Source organism: Tursiops truncatus, chromosome 4 (genome assembly GCF_011762595.2).
Source record: "Tursiops truncatus isolate mTurTru1 chromosome 4, mTurTru1.mat.Y, whole genome shotgun sequence".
NCBI classification, from domain to species: domain Eukaryota; kingdom Metazoa; phylum Chordata; class Mammalia; order Artiodactyla; family Delphinidae; genus Tursiops; species Tursiops truncatus.
Genome location: NC_047037.1, coordinates 61,802,661 through 61,823,119, shown reverse-complemented (window position 1 = coordinate 61,823,119; position 20,459 = coordinate 61,802,661). Strand labels below are relative to the sequence as shown.

Sequence of the window (20,459 nt, the reverse complement as noted above, 5' to 3'; positions counted from 1 at the left end):
TGACAGTTTACTGAACATGGATTAGACATGGCCGTGTGCCTCCAACACGCCCTTGGTGCCAGCTCCAGGCCGACAACCTCCCTATGGCCCCTTCCCATGTGGTCTCCAGATTCTCTGTACTTAAAAACGAAGAGATATGGGAACATATGTATAGGTATAACTGATTCACTTTGTTATAAAGCAGAAACTAACACACCATTGTAAAGCAATTAGACTCCAATAAAGACATAAGAAAAAAAAAAAAGAGCTTCCCCTGGGGCTTCTTGGTCCCTCTTGGCCTTTACTCTGCAGAATAATTTAGCTGCACCCAGCCTGGCAACCCCAGCACTGAATACAGCCAGCAAAGATGCCCCTTCTTTGTGCTGCCAGTGGAGATACGTTATACATGAAAAAGCATGTCATTTCCCTGCCTCGTTATAAAGCTGGTAGCCACCTAAGGGGCTGAGATTTTAATCTGCTTTTGGGAGAGGGGAAGTCTAACTTGCTTTTCCAGCAGTCTCGTTTTGTTCCACTGGTTACTGCGCCCAACACTGTGGTTCTACTCTTGGTGGATCAGATCCAACTCACAGCTAGAGGAAGAAATGGGATCCTGGCAGAGGCCGCCATAAGCTTTGGAGTCGGAGGTGAACTGGAATACCAGTTCTGATACTAACCTGCTACGTGACCTTAGGCAAGTTCCTGCTCTGACTTGTGAGACAGGATAATGCTTCCTTATGAGGTTACTGAACATTAAATTAGATGAGATCCATATTTAAAGTGTCTTTTACCTGCCTGTCCCCACCCCATAAAGGTTCAGTATATGCTGGTTTTTGTTTTTTGTTTCTTTTTTAACATCTTTATTGGAGTATAATTGCTTTACAATGGTGTGTTAGTTTCTGCTTTATAACAAAGTGAATCAGTTATACATATGTTCCCATATCTCTTCCCTCTTGCATCTCCCTCCCTCCCACCCTCCCTATCCACCCCTCTAGGTGGTCACAAAGCACCGAGCTGATCTCCCTGTGCTATGTGGTTGCTTCCCACTAGCTATTTTACGTTTGGTAGTGTATATATGTCCATGCCACTCTCTCACTGTGTCACAGCTTACCCTTCTCCCTCCCCATATCCTCAAGTCCATTCTCTAGTAGGTCTGTGCCTTTACTCCCGTCTTGCCCCTAGGTTCTTCATGACCATTTACTTTTTCCTTAGATTCCATATATACCGTGTTAGCATACGGTATTTGTTTTTCTCTTTCTGACGTACTTTACTCTGCATGACAGACTCTAGGTCCAGCCACCTCACTACAAATAACTCAATTTCGTTTCTTTTTATGGCTGAGTAATATTCCATTGTATATATGTGCCACACCTTCTTTATCCATTCATCAGATGATGGACCCTTAGGTTGCTTCCATCTTCTGGCTATTGTAAATAGAGCTGCAATGAACATTTTGCTACATGACTCTTTTTGAATTATGGTTTTCTCAGGGTATATGCCCAGTAGTGGGATTGCTGGTCATATGGTAGTTCTATTTTTAGTTTTTTAAGGAACCTCCATACTGTTCTCCATAGTGGCTGTATCAATTTACATTCCCACCAACAGTGCAAGAGTGTTCCCTTTTCTCCACACCCTCTCCAGCATTTACTGTTTGTAGATTTTTTGATGATGGCCATTCTGGTGTGAGATGATATCTCATTGTAGTTTTGATTTGCATTTCTCTAATGATTAATGATGTTGAGCGTTCTTTCATGTGTTTGTTGGCAATCTGTATATCTTCTTTGGAGAAATGTCTATTTAGGTCTCCTGCCCATTTTTGGACTGGGTTGTTTGTTTTTTTGATATTGAGCTGCATGAGCTGCTTGTAAATTTTGGAGATTCATCCTTTGTCAGTTGCTTCATTTGAAAATATTTTCTCCCATTCTGAGGGTTGCTTTTTTGTCTTGTTTATGGTTTCCTTTGCTATGCAAAAGCTTTGAAGTTTCATTAGGTCCCATTTGTTTATTTTTGTTTTTATTTCCATTTCTCTAGGAGGTGGGTCAAAAAGGATCTTGCTGTGATTTATGTCATAGTGTGTTTGGCCTATGTTTTCCTCTAAGAGTTTGATAGTGTCTGGCCTTACATTTAGGTCTTTAATCCATTTTGAGTTTATTTTTGTGTATGGTGTTAGGGAGTGTTCTAATTTCATACTTTTACATGTACCTGTCCAGTTTTCCCAGCACCACTTACTGAAGAGGCTGTCTTTTCTCCACTGTATATTCTTGCCTCCTTCATCAAAGATAAGGTGACCATATGTGTATGAGTTTATCTCTGGGCTTTCTATCCTGTTCCATTGATCTATCTTTCTGTTTTTGTGCCAGTACCATACTGTCTTGATTACTGTAGCTTCGTAGTATAGTCTGAAGTCAGGGAGCCTGATTGCTCCAGCTCTGTTTTTCTTTCTCAAGATTGCTTTGGCTATTTGGGGTCTTTTGTGTTTCCATACAAATTGTGAATTTTTTTGTTCTAGTTCTGTGAAAAATTATGCTGGTTTTTCTTACCACAATTTAGAGCACCCTCAGTTAAACGATGGTGTGTTTCAGTGATGAAGGTGTTGACATTTGCGTCCATCCTGAGGGCTGAGCGAGGGCTCTGGGACTAAACGGAGCTTCAAAAGGTGGTCTGGAGACTCGTTCTGTTTATAAGAAAGTCCTGGCAGGAACGGCCACCAAAACAGTGATATAAACAAATGCCTGCATCCAGGATGTGGAAGAAGTTCAGGAACAGGAGAGGCACAGAGCAAGTAACATCACTCAGAACACTTACCATGTACTGAGCATTTCCTACGTGCCAAGCCCTGTGTGCTACGTGATTTTCGTGGATGACCTCATTAAACCCTCACAACCACTCTAGGAGGGAGGTTCTGCTGTGTTCATTCTCCCCCACCCCCCAAAGATTTGAACTTTAAACAGCATTACAACTTTAAGAAGTTATGTGAACTTGTGTTCCAGGAATGGCTTTGCTTCTTTTCTTCAAAATTTTCACCAACCTTAGGGGGAAAAAACCTACTAAGCAGTAAGAGAGAATGGAAATAAGCACTACCCCTGAATGAATCATGCTAATGATTGTGAAATGACTTCACAGCTTCTCTGTGAAAGGATCTGCTTCAAGACCAAGAGAGCAGCTGTTAATAAGGAGGCTCACAGCTCCTGGGCTTCTGTAATCCCACGATGATGCCCCAGAGACCAGCCCAGGACACAGCTGCCTCAGTTCTTCCTGATGCTCTCAGTGATGTGGGAATGGCTGAGGATGGCCTGATGGGAATCCCAAGCAGGGCAGCCAGAAAGAGAAAAGGATGGACCATAGGAGTCCTGCTTTTCATTCTAGACTCACACCTCTGGGTCCGCCAGACACATGGAGGGATCATCCTCTAATCTGAGAATGCTTAAACTTGCCTTGACACTTTAAGAAACACTTCTTCTCAGTATAATTTGGTATAAAAACTATCCTATTCTTAGAACGTGTGTGGAGTATCACACTTCCAATAGATACTAAGTAAGATGCACAGGGGAGTTCCAAGCTAAAGATGAGCAGAAGGTTTGAGAAATACTGCAAACCAAGCTCAAACAAACAAGCAAAAAGAGAAAATATATAAATACCTTCGAGAGACTTAACACTGGTCCTCCCTCGATTTTCCAAATCCCTTCAGTACTACTGGCATGAACAGGGGAGCAGGACAGGTTAAGGACAAGGATGACACCTGCCTTTCACTGGCAATTCAAAACCTCAGCTGTGGGGCCTGCCAGTGCCACAGTCCATATGACAAGGGACCAAGCTGCCCTGATCTTACCTTTGTTTATTCCCTGGTTACTCCGTGATGCAGTTTAACAAGGAGGGTCCAAGTGGAATGGCGTCAGGAGTGGACTAGGTAAGGCAGCAGGGGCTGGGGGTGGGGCTGTTAAGGCAGGTTAATTAACAAGGAGGTTGTAAAGGCGAAGGTGGAAGATGACAAAGCAGCAAGAGCAAGAAAAGATCTCTCCTTACAGAAACACTTCTGTAAAACAGCCCTTTGCCTTGAAGGGATAATGTAAGAAAAAAATCTCATGAAATGTACTACTGTACTTGTTATGAAAATGCAGATGTACAGTCTACTTGTGATGATCCAATGAAGAAATTCCCATCAGACCCTGTGCTGAGAAAAACTGTGTTGGACACAGTTACTAGTTGTGTAGACTTGCTACTAATTGTGTTTTCTTTTTTGTTTCTGTCACTAGGGAGCTCAAAACTAAGTGGTCAGCTACGTAAGTCTAGCAGCTGCACAAGACTTGGTGGCAAACATTTATGTGTGCTATTATAATCTGGTTTTATATTAGTTTCCATAGGCATACAGTTTTTTTTGAATCTAGATTTCCTCATTTTTTCATCCAATTGGTTGTATTTTGGAAGCCAACTCAAATCATTTTGGGAAAGCAAAGGTCAAGTCAGATCAGAAGTAGAAAATGCATATGACAAACCCACAACTAACATCATTCTCAACAGTGAAAAGCTGAAAGCATTCCCTCTAAGATCAGGAACAAGACAAGGATGTCCACCCTCACCACTTTTATTCAACATAGTTTTGGAAGTCCTAGCCATGGCAATCAGAGAAGAAGAAGAAATAAAAGGAATCCAAATTGGAAAAGAAGGAATAAATCTGTCACTGTTTGCAGATGACATGATACTATATGTAGAAACTCCTGAAGATGCTACCAGAAAACTACTAGAGCTCATCAGTGAATTCAGTAAAGTTGCAGGATACAAAATTAATATACAGAAATATCTTGCATACCTATACACTAACAACGAAAGATCAGAAAGAGAAATTAAGGAAACACTCCCATATACCATCACATCAAAAAGAATAAAATTCCTAGGAATAAACCTACCTAAGGAGGCAAAAGACCTGTACTCTGAAACTATAAGACACTGATGAAAGAAATCAAAGATGACACAAACAGATGGAAAGATGCACCATGTTCTTGGATTGGAAGAATCAATATTTTGAAAATGACTGCACCACCCAAGGCAATCTAAAGATTCAATGCAATCCTGATCAAATTACTACGGGCATTTTTCACAGAACTAGAACAAAGAAATTTTTAATTTGTACAGAAACACAAAAGACCCCAGACTGCCTAAGCAAACATGAAAAAGAAAAATGGAGCTGGAGGAATCAGGCTCCCTGACTTCAGACTATACTACAAAGCAACAGCAATCAAGACAGTATGGTACTGGCACAAAAACAGAAATACAGATCAATGGAACAGGATAGAAAGCCCAGAAGTAAACCCATGCACCTATGGTCAATTAATCTATGACAAAGGAGGCAAGAATTTATAATGGGCAAAAGACAGTCTCTTCAATAAGTGGTGCTGGGAAAACTGGACAGCCACATGTAAAAGAATGAAATTAGAACATTCTCTAACACCGTATACAAAAATAAACTCAAAATGGAATAAAGACAAATGTAAGGCTGGATACTATAAAACTGTTAGAGGAAAACATAGGGAGAACATACTTTGACATAAATCACAGCAAGATCTTTTTTGATCCACCTCCTAGAATAATGAAAATAAAAACAAAAATAAACAAATGGGACCTAATGAAACTTCAAAGCTTTTGCACAGCAAAGGAAACCATAAACAAAATGAAAAGAAAACCCACAGAATTGGAGAAAATATTTGCAAACAAAGCGACTGACTGACAAGGGATTAATCTCCCAAATATACAAACAGCTCATGCAACTCTATATCAAAAAAACAAACAACCCGGTAAAAAAATGGGCAGATCTAAATAGACATTTCTCCAAAGAAGACATACAGATGGCCAAAAAGCACATGAAAAGATGCTCAACATCACTAATCATTAGAGAAATGCAAATCAAAACTACAATGAGGTATCACCTCACACTGGTCAGAAGGGCCATCATCAAGAAGTCTGCAAACAATAAATGCTGGAGAGGGTGTGGAGAAAAGGGAACCATCTTGCACTGTTGGTGGGAATGTAAACTGATACAGCCACTATGGAGAACAGTATGGAGGTTCCTTAAAAAACTAAAAATAGAGCTGCCATATGATCCAGCAATCCTACTCCTGGGAATAATATCCAGAGAAATCCATAATTCGAAAAGACACATGCACCCCAATGTTCACTGCAACACTATTTACAATAGCCAAGACATGGAAGCAACATAAATGTCCATTGACAGAGGAATGGATAAAGATGATGTGGTACATATATACAATGGAATATTACTCAGCCAGAAAACAGAATGAAATAATGACATTTGCAGCAACATGGATGGACTCAGTAACCTCTAAGTGAAGTAAGTCAGACAGAGAAAGACAAATATATGCTATCACTCATATGTAGAACCTAATTTTCAAAAGTGATACAAATGAACTTATTTACAAAACAGACAGAGATTTTGAAAACAAACTTATGGTTACCAACGGGGAAATGTTGGGGGGAGGGACAGATTGGGAGTTTTGGATTAACATATACATACTACTATAATATAAAATAGACAACCAACAAGGACCTACTGTACAGCACAGGGAACTCTACTCAATCTTCTGTAATACCCTATATGGAAAAGAATCTGAAAAAGAATGAATACACATATATGTATAACTGAATCACTTTGCTGTACACTTGAAACTAACACAACATTGTAAATCAACCATACTCTAATAAAATTTTAAAAAAAAAGTAGAAAATGCTACTGTTAAAAATAGAATCACGCTTTCATCCCCAGGAAGCATTACACAGATGAGTCTATTCCAGGCACAGAATAAATGGCTCTAGTCCCTGGAAGTTTGCTTACTGAGGCAGAAAGTGCAGGAGTCTCAGAGGATAGTCCAACCCATGTTTTCTGATCCAGCGCTTCTCCAAGCGATTTCTTTCACGTGCATAAGAACTGCAGAAAGATCTTGTTAAAATGCAGATTCTGGTTACAAGGTCTGGGGTGGAGTCTGAGATTCAGTGTTTCTCACATGCTCCCGGGTGACACCTGGAGCAGCACAGCGCTAATCTGTACCTAGAACAGCTCAGCACAGCTGGACTTCCTGTCCTCACTGCGTCCTAATGGGAGCAGGACACTCTCAGCTTATGGGCATTTGCCTTCTGATTCGACTGTACCAAATCAATCAACCAGCATTTCTCTTTTTCTAAGTGTCCCGATTAGGTATGTTGTATTCAACTTTCAATGAGTTCCAATGCATCTTAGAAGCCCTTGGGTATAATAAGAAAATTTAATAAGATAAGAATGTTTCTGCCATATGGTTTGTTTTGAATCCTACTGAATTGCAAGCCCTACACCTACTCTACTACATAAGTGAACGGGATTGTGCAAATTGAGGAAAGGAAGGCTAGGAGACTTGCCCAACACAAATCAAAAATTCACAGTCCAGTAAGGGTCATAACCAGGACCTCTACCTTATAAACCCTAGTCCCCCTCTCCTGGGAGAAAAGCTGGAGTAACAAATAGGTAAGTGTGCACACAAACACATACACACACGCAGACCCATAATTTCAAACACGACATGTCCAGATAAGTGTGCAGGGTTGCACTGAGTTCTGGCCTTGTCGTCATCATATTCCCCCTCTAGGCCCTTAAACTCCTTGGAGATACCAAGGGAAGGGGTTTTCCAACAACGACATCCTTCAGAAATTGAAAAATGTGGTTGTTCCATGGGTGTGAAATAACTGAAGGTGACAGGACCTTTCTTACAACACAAGCCATCATCCTGGACAACCAGATACGGAACAAAGGAGCCACTGCTGGGGCTGCCCTGGGACCCTCTGGAAGCAAAGGTGCTGCAGGACAGAGATGCCCTGTTCTTGGCCAGGCGGTGCTGTCTCTGTGGAAAACTATCTGAATACAATTCATCTGAGGTGAAACAGCAGAGCTCTTTGTAGACGTGCCTAGGACCCAGTAGATGCTTACCTGTCTTAAAATCCTTCCTGGAACAAGACGGAATATTAAAAAAAAGGAAGCATTTCTGGGAATGACTAATACATCACTAAGGTGAGGATTTCTGTACTCTTCTCCTTGGGTTGAGGGTTCCAGCAGTGAGGCGGGGTGAGAATGAGGGAAGGGACAGGGCCCTGGGCAGGCGGCTTGTCCAGAGAAGGCCAGTTTAGTGGTTTTATGCCCTGCCCTATGCAGGGTCCGGCCCACTCACCTCCAGGCCTCACAAATGGGGATCCAGTTCCGTTGTTCAACAGATATTTCTGGGACCTCTGCTATATCAGTGCCTGGGATATAAAGATGAGTAAATGAAGAGGAGCTTAAATGTCTCACAGATTTGGGGACATTAAAAACCCCACAAAAAGATCACCTTCTCCAGAGCTGATAAGCAAAGCTTGAGAGGTTACTGAGGTATAATAACCATATACAGCATATTTGCCAGGGCAGCCTTGTTTGAAACACGCTCTCACATGATCTACATATACCATCAAAAGGACTCTGAAATCACAACATTTTTGGGTCCAGATTACACTCTTGCACACTTGAGAGCAAACACTTAGGAAGGCTCAGCTCCAGCCCTCTCCCCGAGCGCCCCCATCCCTTCCTGTCAGTAGATTAGCTGCCACATGGCCCGTCCACAACTGCATTGTTGTGCTATAGTGTAATTATGTTTACCTGTCTCCCCGTTAGCCTGTGAACTCCTTAAATATCAGAACTTTATCTTATCCATCCTTTATTCCCAGTGCTCTACAGCCAGCAAATAAATGTTCAGCAAACATTTGCTGGACATCCCACATCCTGTTTTACTCTGCACTGTCCATTTTAGGAACAAGAGCAGGCAGCAATTTGCTCTCGGCCCAGTGTGAAATCACTGGCATTTGTCTTCCTGTTTCTAAGAACTTGGACTTTGTAAAAAGATTCTTTGTGATTTCTGGCAGGTTTATCCTGTGTCTCAGTGAAATATATATTTCATCCTATTTAATTCACTTTTGGGGAAAGTATTATTTTTCAAATGTCAGAAGATACCAACCCTTGTAAGAAGGAATGGAAATTTACCAAACCAGTGGGACTTTTGGTTAAAAGCCTCTTTCTGTTGTTGCTCTGGCACATCCTGTGCAGGGCCCTCTGTCCCACGTGACCAAAGCCTGCTTCCCAAGTGCCCGTGATAACTGCGGCGGCAGGTAGACAGAAGCCTGGGCTCTAGAGCCTGCCTGCCTGAGCCCACACCCTGCGTCACCAAACACTGGCACTAAAATCACTGGCAAGTTACCTATTCTCTCTGAGCTAGGGGTGTGTGTGTCTGAGAAGATCAAGAAGGTAACGCACGTGGAGCATGCAGTAAACACCCAAGACTCAGTAAGTCCTCAAGAAGTGTTACCAGTCTACGCACGATACTGGTCGTGTGTACGTAGTCCTAACATGGCCACTGAAAATGGAAAGAAAGGAGACATCAGAGCACAGTGCAGACAAGACGGGCCTGGCAATAAGAGGGATCGGTGGATGTTGCAGGAGAGAGAGAAGGGACAGTGGAGGGAAAGCTTCGAGAAAGGAGTGCCCCAAGGACAGGGCACCGTCTCTCGCTCACGGCACCCAGCACTGTGCCTGGCACAGAACAGCTGTAAAATAATTATCTGCTGATAATTATCTGCTGAAAGGATGGGAAGGGTGAGCAGATTTTCTACTTCTTACAGTCACTGGGGTGTTTCTAAACCGCCTGCAATGCAGGAAGGGGAACACAGGGCATGGCTTGCACAGACCTTGGCTCCACCTGGATTCTGTGATGACTAGTGAGTGGCCCTGGCCAAGTTTTTTAGCTTCTCTCAGCTTCTTTAGCTGTAAAACACTACTCCGCAGAATTGTGAGGATCAGAGATGACGTATGGTCCTGACACCTATTTGATGGTCAGTAATCGGCCACGACTATTGTGCCTGTGTTATCTCTGCTCCCTGCGGAAGCACCTGGAAGGAAGAGCACTGGGCTGAGACGCAGGAAACTTGAGCGCTTATCCGGTCATAGCTCCCTGTGTAAGCTGAGCGGGTTGCATTGCTCCGCTGGGTCTGTGCTCCAATTTATTGAAGGGCAGTGCCACCATAGGCCACACTCTACCACCCGGGGAAGATGTGGGCGCCATGAGACAATAGGCATTTAGGGCACGAAATTTTCAAGTAAGCTAGTGGTGTTTACTGAAGCTAATCATGGATTTTATTGCATCATCAGAAGCAAACTAGGGCAACCAACTACAGACACTGTCACAAAGACCCATGATAGCCCTGAAGAGAAATAGTAGATTCAGTCTAAGATGCTGTACAGAGAAACTGATTTGCCAAATCAGTGTCATGCACAAAAGTGGGAGCAACAAAATTTGAGCACAGTCTCAGTTTGGCGAATCCTTAAACATAAGGCGCCCCACCTAGACCATCTAACCCACTAGCACAGAACTGATCAGGAGTGATTTTCCAATTGTAAGAGAAAGAAAAACATACCTGATACTATCTGCTAGAGCAAATTTCTTTCTCCCCATGTAATGAAGTCCAGCGATAAGAGCTGAAAATTAAACTGCAGCTGAACATTAGAGGAAGAAGCAATGACAACCCTGGAAATAACCTTGTAACACTAGGCATTAAAGTAAATCCAGGGGAAAATGAGGCTCTGATGATCTGGGAGAGCCACAGGGAGAGGGATGCTGGGCTGACATAGTGACTCAAAAAGCTCAGTGACTCCCAGACATGGTGGAAGTGAGAGCTGTAATTACATTCGATGCAAGGAAGAAAACAAACCAGGGCTTTCAGGATCCACGGGCCTCGTAACTGGCACATCAAGCTTGATACAGGAAACAACTATGATCCGTGCCACCCTGAAGGCTGGGTTCCTAGGAATATGGATAATAACACTAGGGATTCTGAATACAGAGCCTTCCGAGTCACACACACAGACAGGGACAGTCACAGAAGACTAAGCTCTGCTTGTTCGTGTCTTATTCTCCACAACAAACAAGGTCCTGAAATCAAAATCCCAACATTTCCCTTCCTGATTGTCTTCCCACGCGAGCACATGACAGGTGAACCTAGTCTAATTCTGCAACACGATATTTGTCTGCACGCACTCCAGGAGCCTTCTACTGGCAGCTCTGTAACTGGCTGGCGGGGATGGGGGCACAGATGGAGCAGAATGAACGAAATGAGAACGGTATTGCTCACCTGCTCCCACCTGCCTTGGCCTCACTACCAAATCCTTCTCTTTCTAATAGAGTCAGACTTTTGCCACCACCTAAGCTGTTTCAAACTAGAGGTCCTTAATATTTAACACTCTTGCCTAAAATGAAACTCTGACTTCAGAGGTAAGAGTGAAGCCATACTTCCTTCCCCACCTGCAAACAGAAAACACCTTTCCTAAAATTCCCACCCACGGCGCAGTTTGCTTTCACACAGAACCTGGCCCCTCACACACCCTCCTTTCCCAATGCCTCAAAACACTCAATTAGCTCAAAGCTAATAATGAATCAGGTGAAGAAATAATAAAATAAGCAGGTACATTGCTAAGCTGACTGGAGAGAGGAGGGAAACACCTGGCAGAACATCTCTTAAGGAGATTTCACTTAGAACCAGCTATAAGGGAAGAGAGTATTTGAGGTTGGAAATGGAAATGTGAAAGGCTGACTGAAAATAAAAAACCAAGACCTTCAAAACCACAATTAAAAAGAAAGAGCACAGTGACTTTTCACAGCAGAGGAAGAAAATGCTGGTTTAAGTCTTCCAAGGTGTGAAAAGGAGTAACAACTACCACTGCAGCAGCTGACAGATATTGAGCAAGTGATTACTGTGTGCCAGCATGTTCCAAGCCCTGACCGTGTATTACCTCACCTCATCTAATCATCACAAACACCCCATGAAGTTGGTTCTTTTGTTATCCTCATTTTACCTTTGAAGGAACTAAGGTCCTGGGTGCAGGATGTGCCCAAGGTCACTCTGGCTGGTGGCAGAGCCCAGAAGTGAACTTGGGCACTCCAGTCCCAGAGGTTTCTTCTACTTGCCATGCTCTTGGTATCGGTCTGGAAAAAGCCTGACAGAAAGTCACTTTCAAGGGACTCAGAAGGCTGTGTCAGGAGCACACTAGGTACAAACAGCTCATGCAGCTCAATATCAAAAAACAACACAATCAAAAAGTGGGTGGAAGATCTAAATAGACATTTCTCCAAAGAAGACATACAGATGGCCAAAAAGCACATGAAAAGATGCTCAACATCACTATTTATTAGAGAAATGCAAATCAAATGTGTACCGCCTCACACTGGTCAGAATGGCCATCATCAAAATATCTACAAACAATAAATGCTGGAGAGGGTGTGGAGAAAAGGGGTGGTGGGAATGTAAATTGATACAGCCACTATGGAGAACAGTATGGAGGTTCCTTAAAAAACTAAAAATAGAACTACCATACGACCCAGCAATCCCACTGCTGAGCACATACCTGGAGCAAACCATAATTCGAAAAGATACATGCACCCCAGTGTTCATTGCAGCACTATTTATAATAGCCAGGACATGGAAGCAACTGAAATGTCCATCAACAGAGGAATGGATAAAGAAGATGTGGTACATATATACAATGGAACCATAGCAAAGAACAAAATAATGCCATTTGCAGCAACATGGACGGACCTAGAGATTATTATACTGAGTGAAGTTAAGTCAGACACAGAAAGACAAATATCACACAATATCACTTATATGCGGAATCTAAAAAAAAGGGTACAAATGAACTTATTTACAAAACAGAAGTAGAGTCACGAATGTAATAGAAAACAAACTTGTGGTTACCAAGGGATAAGGGGGAGGGAGGGATATATTGGGAGACTGAGATTGACATATACATGCTGCTAGATATAAAATAGATAACTAATAAGAACCTGCTGTATAGCACAGGGAACTCTACTTAATACTCTGTAATGGCCTATATGGGAAAAAAATCTAAAAAAGAGTGGATATATGTATATGTATAACTGATTCACTTCGCTGTACACCTGAAATTACACAACACTGTAAATCAACTTTACTCCAATAAGAATTTAAAAAAGGGGGGAAGCACGCTAGGACTAGCTGGGGTCAATATCTGAGCCATGCTCTTGAAACGCTGATGGTCTATCACCTCCTTCAGGGGATCCTTCACGATTCTGCTTTTTAGTTAAAGAAACTCATCCTATCAGGCCTATGAGGTCTCAACAAAAAGCCCAGGAGACAGGGACAGCAGATCCGATGAATATCCTCTACAGCTATTAGTGTCAGGCCTAAAAGTGCATCTTGGAAGGCTGGGCTGCAGAAGCCCTGTGAAAGCCAACGGTGCTAAGGACCAAGCTAAGCTCTTGCAGTGAGAGACTTCACACGTGGTGAAAAGGCAGTTGTGTGCACACACCAGGACATGAATGTTTTCTCCCACCACAGAAAAAAGTCTGAACTAGGCTGACACTAATTAGTTGTGTTGATACCCTTGATGTCAGTTATCTCATCTACAAAACAGAAGATACCTGCATAGCCTACCTCACAAGGGTCTTGTGAGGGGAGTGGAGGGGAGGGAAGAAGGGGAGAAGAAGGAAATGGAGAAAACGTTTCCTGGCATCTATTTAAGTCTCTGGCCTTATTCTGTTACTTTCGTGTTTGATGTGTATATTAACCCAACAGGTAGATTTGATTGTCTCTAATTTACATGGGAGGAAACTGAGGTTCAGACATGTTAAAATACAATTTGTAAGAGACAGGGCAGCTCCTGATAATAGGTCTAACCCTAAGCCCACTACCCACGTTAGCAACATAAGGTGCTACGAGTGTGTGAGGTACTAGGTACTCCTGAGGACAACCTGAGCTGCCCAGTGTGCTGGGGGCTGACACGGCATCTGCCCAAGTACCTGTCAGGATCCTTGGGGCCATCCATGAGGTCAGTGCCACTAATTCTGTGTCACTATACAAGGGACACAATATATTTTTTTTTTCGTTGTCCACCCATTTTGCTCCCTCACAAAAAGAAATGCCCCCCAATTGGTTTAAAGTCTCTGATACCTGTATACCCTGTCTATGCTTGGCTACTCCTTGCCTAACCTGCTTTGAAAGGCAACAACCTGGGGAAAATCCATGGTGGCAAAAACTGACTATCTCATTATGCCTAAAAGAAAGGATTAAAAAAACCCAACGGATTAGGCAACTGGAGAATGCAGTTTGAACTTTTAAATAACTAATGTAGTTCCTTGGTTAAATTCATGAATACTTGCCTATTATCTTAACAGGGATTATTATTACTATCATTACAAAGGGTTGGTCATCTTGGTGTAATGGGAAGCTCAAACTCCCAAACAGATGAAAACATAATTGCTGGGTGTTGCCATCCCCATGTAATGGAGGCATTATCTAGAGCCAGCGTTATCTGGATATGTCAGGACACAGACCAGGACCATTATAACTAGAAATGAAAAATGAAAGTACCAGGAAATGAGGTGAATGACAACTAGGCTGGGACCCCCAACCTCTTTCCTTCCTGAGGGCACTGTCCTATGCAAACTTGCATTTTGCTACATGGTATATCGTGGTTCCTCTAATCTTGCTTTTTCTTTCTGTCAGGAAAGGACCAGAAAGATTTACTTTTATGGGAAGAACACTCACAAAGGAAGCTCTTTAGTGGTGTGGCATTTTCTGTTAGTCAGGAATCCCCATTTGTCTTATTTAGAAAAATTAAAACAGGGAATTCATATATGTAATTAAGGCTTGCTACCCTTTGATTATCTAACTGATTGTTGTCTACTTAAGAAGAAAGTCAAACCATTATCTTGATGGATGCCACTGTGGGGTAGCAATTATGACAAAGCTCTCCTCTAAGGGTAGGGTCCTTAATGATATTTTATCAGAGTCGTGACTGCTGAAACATTTTAAGTTCTAGTATTCCTGCCCATTTTTACTGGGCTAAAATGATTACCTGATAACAAGGAGTATAGAATCAACTGGAAAAGCAAGTTTAACCCTGAAATTAGCAAAACCCGATTCAAGTTAACAACATAATTACAAACCAAAGGAAAAAGAACACTGGTGCACTGTGGTTGTACTCTATTTCGTTTAGACACCAGTTTGCTGTCCACAAGAGAGAAAAGCTTTTGGACCAACAAGAAATGCCCCCCAATTGGTTTAAAGTCTCTGATACCTGTATACTCTATGCTTGGCTACTCTTTGCCTAACCTTCGCTTAACTGAAATTTATAGGAATTATACCCAACAACTGTAGATTACACTTTTTTCAAGTGCATGAAGAATGTTCACATAGAGAGACCATATGCTTGCCCATAAAAAAGTCTTGATGACTTTCCAAAGATTTATATGTTACAGGGTACGCTCTCCGACCACAACAGAATTAAATTAGAAATCCAAAACAATAATGTAGCTAAAGAAACCTCAAATATTTGAAAATTAAAATAATATACTTCCGAATAACCAATAAGTGAAGAAGAAATCACAAGGTAAAATAGAAAATATTTCAAGAAAATAATGAAAGTATAACATTATCAAAATTTGTGGGATGCAGCTAAAGCAGTGCTTAGACAGAAATTTATAGCTTTAAAGTTTTATATTAGGTAAGAAGAAAGGCTTACTAAGTTTCCACCTTAAGAAGCTAGAAAAAGAAAAGCAAATTAAATCCTAAGTAGAAAGAAGGAAGACAAAAATAACTAAATGGAAATTGTAGAACTGACAAGTATAATATCTGATGTGAAAAACTCACTGGATGATCTTGACAGTCAATTTGATACTGCAGGAGAAAAGATCAGTGAATTTGAAGCCATAACAATAGAAATTACTCAAATTGAAGCATAGAGAGAAAATAAGGTAAAAATAATGAAAAAGGCCTCAGTGACCTGTGGAACAACAACAGTGACTTGTGGAACAACATTAAACTGTCTAATATATGTGTACTTAGAGGCCCAGAAGGAGAGAGATCGGGGCAGAAAATATATTTCAAGAAATAATGGCCAAAAGTTTTCCAAAATTGATGAAAATATTAAACATTTAGATCCAAGAATCTTAATGAACCCCAAGGAAAAAAAAACATAAAGAAATCCACACACACACACAAAAAGAAATCCACACCTAGGCATATCATCGCTGAAGAACAAAGATAAAGAGGAAAACTTGAAAGCAGCCAGAGGGAGAAAGGACATTGTATACAAGGTGTTATCAGCTGCCTTCCCTGGAAAAAAGACACTAAGATGGAGACCTATGTGCCGGCAGTTACTGGTGGGTGCTTGGAATGGAAACCTCTGGGGAAGTAAAGGATGCAGAAGTGGGCAGAGGGAGAAGTTAAACTGTGATGCAATCACAGCATAGGCCCCAGGTGATCCCAAGGAGAGTTCTGGAGCTAAGATGGCTTTGAAGAAATTGTCCTGCATTAAGACAAGGTGTTCTGGCCTTTATAACCCTTCAATCACTAGACATTAGATGCAGGCCACTTTCAAGAAGAGGCTGTCACTGTTGGCAAGATACATCCCCTTTAGCTGAGGACAATTCCTAGAGAAGGATGAGCTGAAAGCTATCGGCTGCTGAAACTCCCGGCAGCTGAAGGAATGAGTACTTCTCATTCTCCTGGAAGATGGGAGAACAGGGCACCCACAACATAGGAAAACAATGGTAAGAATTACCACTGATGACTTATTAAAACAATGCAAACCTAAGACAGTAGAATAGCATTTTTAATGAACTGAAAGGAAAAGATATGGACTGTAATCATCATGGACATTTTACAAGTTGTGACAATCAACAAAAGCTTCTCAAGGGGGGAAATCTTTATAGATCCCTTTATGGAATGAACTTGTACTTTGGCTCAGAAGGTCCCTGGGTCCTGCAATGCCTGTCCAGGACTCCTGTGCCCATGAGAAAACTATGCCAGGCATTTTCTCAAAGCATCAGGCCTCTGTGTGCTCTTCTCAGCAAGCTTCATGGCAATCACTGCAGTCCTTACCAAATATCTCTGATATGACATTGTAAATTATAAGGAATCAATACACTGGGTACATGTAAAACTTTTTTTTCCCGGGAATCAAGGTGGACGTGTGGGACAAAAATTGAGGCAATGCAAAGGTGGGTTTCACTGTAATTATTGCAGTAATGATTTTAATATTATTCAATTTCAATAAACTATCCTGTTTTAGGTAGTGGAGATTAAAAAGTTTTCATTCAAGATTCCTCCTCTCCAAATGCTTTTCAGCTATTATTGAATTCTACTCAGGTATATTTTCATTTTTTTTGTTTGTTTTTTATATTTTCATTTTGTTCTGACACTCTCCATTATTTATTTTTGTCCTTTTCTGCTGTTTGCATATTCAAAGTTACTTCAAAGCAGCTGAGGAGACAGGTGGGGTATAACGCATTAAAAACCCCCAACAAATAACAAGTTAGAAAGTTAGGCCAGACACTGGAAACAACAGAAGGTAGTTTATGCCAAGTACCAAATGAAGTATGGGTAACAACTGCTACAAGAATTCAAAGGAAGAGGTGATCAGGTCAAAGACATTTAAATTCAATGTTAGGAACTGCAAGTGAGCCCCCTGGTATCTCCCTAGTCTATTCACTCTGCTGCTATGCTAGAGGTTTACCTTCACCTCTCTCTCCAAACTTCCAACATTTCTCACTTCCTCTGTATTCTCAATGGATTTCTCAGTGCACTAGAAAACAAGGAGGAAGACCGCCCCCGCCCCCACCCCGCCCCAATGCTCACCACCACAGCCACCAAGCTGCGTCCCAGGCAGAGTGGCCTCCATGTTGTTCCTGGGACACACTGGCATTCTCCTGTGTCCAGACCCTGTGTCTGCTGTTGCGTCTGTCTGGAACACTCTTTCTCCTCATGCTCACATGACTGAACCTTCACTTTTTTCATGTAGAAAATGTTAGCTATCAACCTTTGGTGACCACTCCTTTGAAAACAGCCATCTTCCTTTTTAGCTCCTTCATCATGTTTTTCCTCCACAGCCTTCTCAGAATCTGACATCCCATATGTATACCCATGTATCTTACCATATGTTTGTTCAATATCTACCCTCTGCCACCTGAATGAGCTCTGTGAAGGCAGAGGCTTGGTTTTGTTTCCTGTAGGATTCCTTGCACTTAGACCCATGCCTGGTGTACAGAAAGTGCTCAATAAATATCTTTTGAATGAATGAAGCAGAATTTGAGCTGCAGGTTAAAAACAAGGCATCACTTACGAGGGGAGTGAAGGAAGGACATACCAGATTATGGAAAGGAGAGGAGGAGTAAATATACGGGCATGGGATTCATTACGTTTAGGAAAATGAGAAATTTCCTTTAGTTAAGGAAAGGAAGAGAAGATAAGGATGAAATGTGGGCTGGTGATGCATCAGCAGCCTAGATGGTCACTCTAAACTTATTCAGATTTAACTTTGTTAGCAACAGGGAGCAACTGAAGTTTTCTCAGCACTAGAAGAGGTGGAGGAGGATGGACTGGAGCTCCAGGAGACAGGGACAGTGAGGTCAGTGAAGAGACTCGTGGAAGTAGAGGTGTGCACTGATTGGGAAATGACAACACTATTGAAGCAAATGGGAAGTACAGAGTAGGAGATGGTTTTGGCACTGTTGAAGAAGGCTTCTCAGAGCTAAAAGCAAAACGCAGGGAATTAGATAATCCTTCCAAAGATTGCAAAGAAATTTCTATTTAATTTCATTTTCTCTTACACATTGCTGTGAAGTTGCTGGAGACAGATATGAATTGCCCCACTTAGTACCATAAAAAGGTAGCCTTAACTGACTCGGCCAATAAATGAAAAAGTTAAGTGATGTAACCATGTAGAGTGGGGTCTCGTTAAGAAAATGCTGTGTTTGGAATAGTATCTACCGTTAACAGATGTTTCACTACAAACCAGGAGGCTAAAACTTATTCATGTTGTAACAGAATCACAACTAGAATGCCCCTAGGATATGTGTAGAAAACAACAAAAACACAAAAGTCCCAAGGCAGTGACCTGTCAGACAGAACAGATTGTACTAAGTACCCGCCCACACTTCATTCATCTTCTCTTCCTTTGCTTCTGCTTTAACCAAAGAAGATTTCTCACTGTTTGCTGAACATACTCAATCCCATGTTCTGATACTACATGAAAGGAGTGTGAGCTTTCAGGGGTGATGCAGTAACTGCTTTGGGACAGTGGTCCAGACAGAAAGCTGTACTCTGGGTAACAGTATATCAGCCACTCAAGAACTTCACATACATTAAAGCAGCTCAAACTGCAAAGCTCTGCTGTTTGGATTCTATGACCTTTACGAATAGGTGATATTTCAACAGAGTGCAATTAAGAATGGCCTACTGAGTTGTCTGAATGCCAAACAGGCTGTTAGTTGCTCTGTCATGCATGCTGAAGAGAAAAAAGATCTCTGCCATATATTGTAGGAAGGCCGAAAAGCTTCATCAGGAAATACTGTTGGAGGGGAAAGGCCCATTTGTAAGTTGCTCAATACTCTAAACTGCAGTAGGATCCAAAACTCCAAGGAGATGGTAGACATGATGGCACTACTTGTTTTGATAAGGGAATCCACTTCCATATCCTGAGGGGATAAGGGTAGAATAAAGAACTACCACTGGCTCTGATGTGGTCTCACATACATATATCATATGATTAGACTCTACTAAGTGGAAACAGTCCTGTCAACTGTTCATGAAGTGGTGTGAACAGAAGCAGAAAAATCACATCCATTGACCCTCAATTGCCAAGGTATGCTGACTAATAAATAATGTGACCTAGGTCTCTCATGATGAGCTGTAGGGCTCTATCCCAGGCTTTGTTCTATACAAATATTTTATCCATGACTTGGATAAGGATTAAAATGCATGGTATGAAAATCCATGACTCCCAAACGTTATAAACTGAAACAATTAAGAAAAGCCCTGCACTGGCTCTAGAAACTAATTTATTTACATAGGGTGGGATCAGGAGCATGTGTGAACAGAATTAGGAGTTTGCTATCAAACATGTTCATTGAGTCAACCATGCAAAATGGCTGCTAAAAAACAATGTGCTTCTGGTGTGATTTACAGAAACAGAACCTAGAGTCATGAAAAGGCTGCATATTGGCCAACTACATGACGTTCTGGAAAAGGAAAAACTATGCAGACAGTGAAAAAAAAAAAGGCAGTTGCCAGAAGTTTGCAGGGAGGGAGGGAAGGATGACTAGGTGAAGCATGGGATATTTAGGGCAGTGAAACTATACTGTATGATACAGTAATGGTTGATACATTTCATTATACATTTGTCAGCACCCACAGAACATACAACACAGAGCGAACTACAGTGTAAACTACAGACTTTAGTTAATAATAATTTTCAATGGTGACTCATCAATTGTTAATACATGTACCACAGAAATGCAAGATGTTAATAACAGGGGAAATTGGGGTGAGGGGATATATGGGAACTGTGTACTTTCTGTTCAATATTTCTGTCAACCTAAAACTGCTCTAAA

At 41.6% G+C, this 20,459-nt stretch overlaps 1 protein-coding gene across 2 annotated transcripts in view; it reads right to left on the bottom strand.

The window, feature by feature from the left end:
- The window catches only part of VPS8 (VPS8 subunit of CORVET complex), a 304,464-nt gene that overhangs the window by 4,197 nt on the left and 279,808 nt on the right, over positions 1-20,459 (bottom strand). The gene's annotated exons all lie outside the window — the stretch shown is intronic.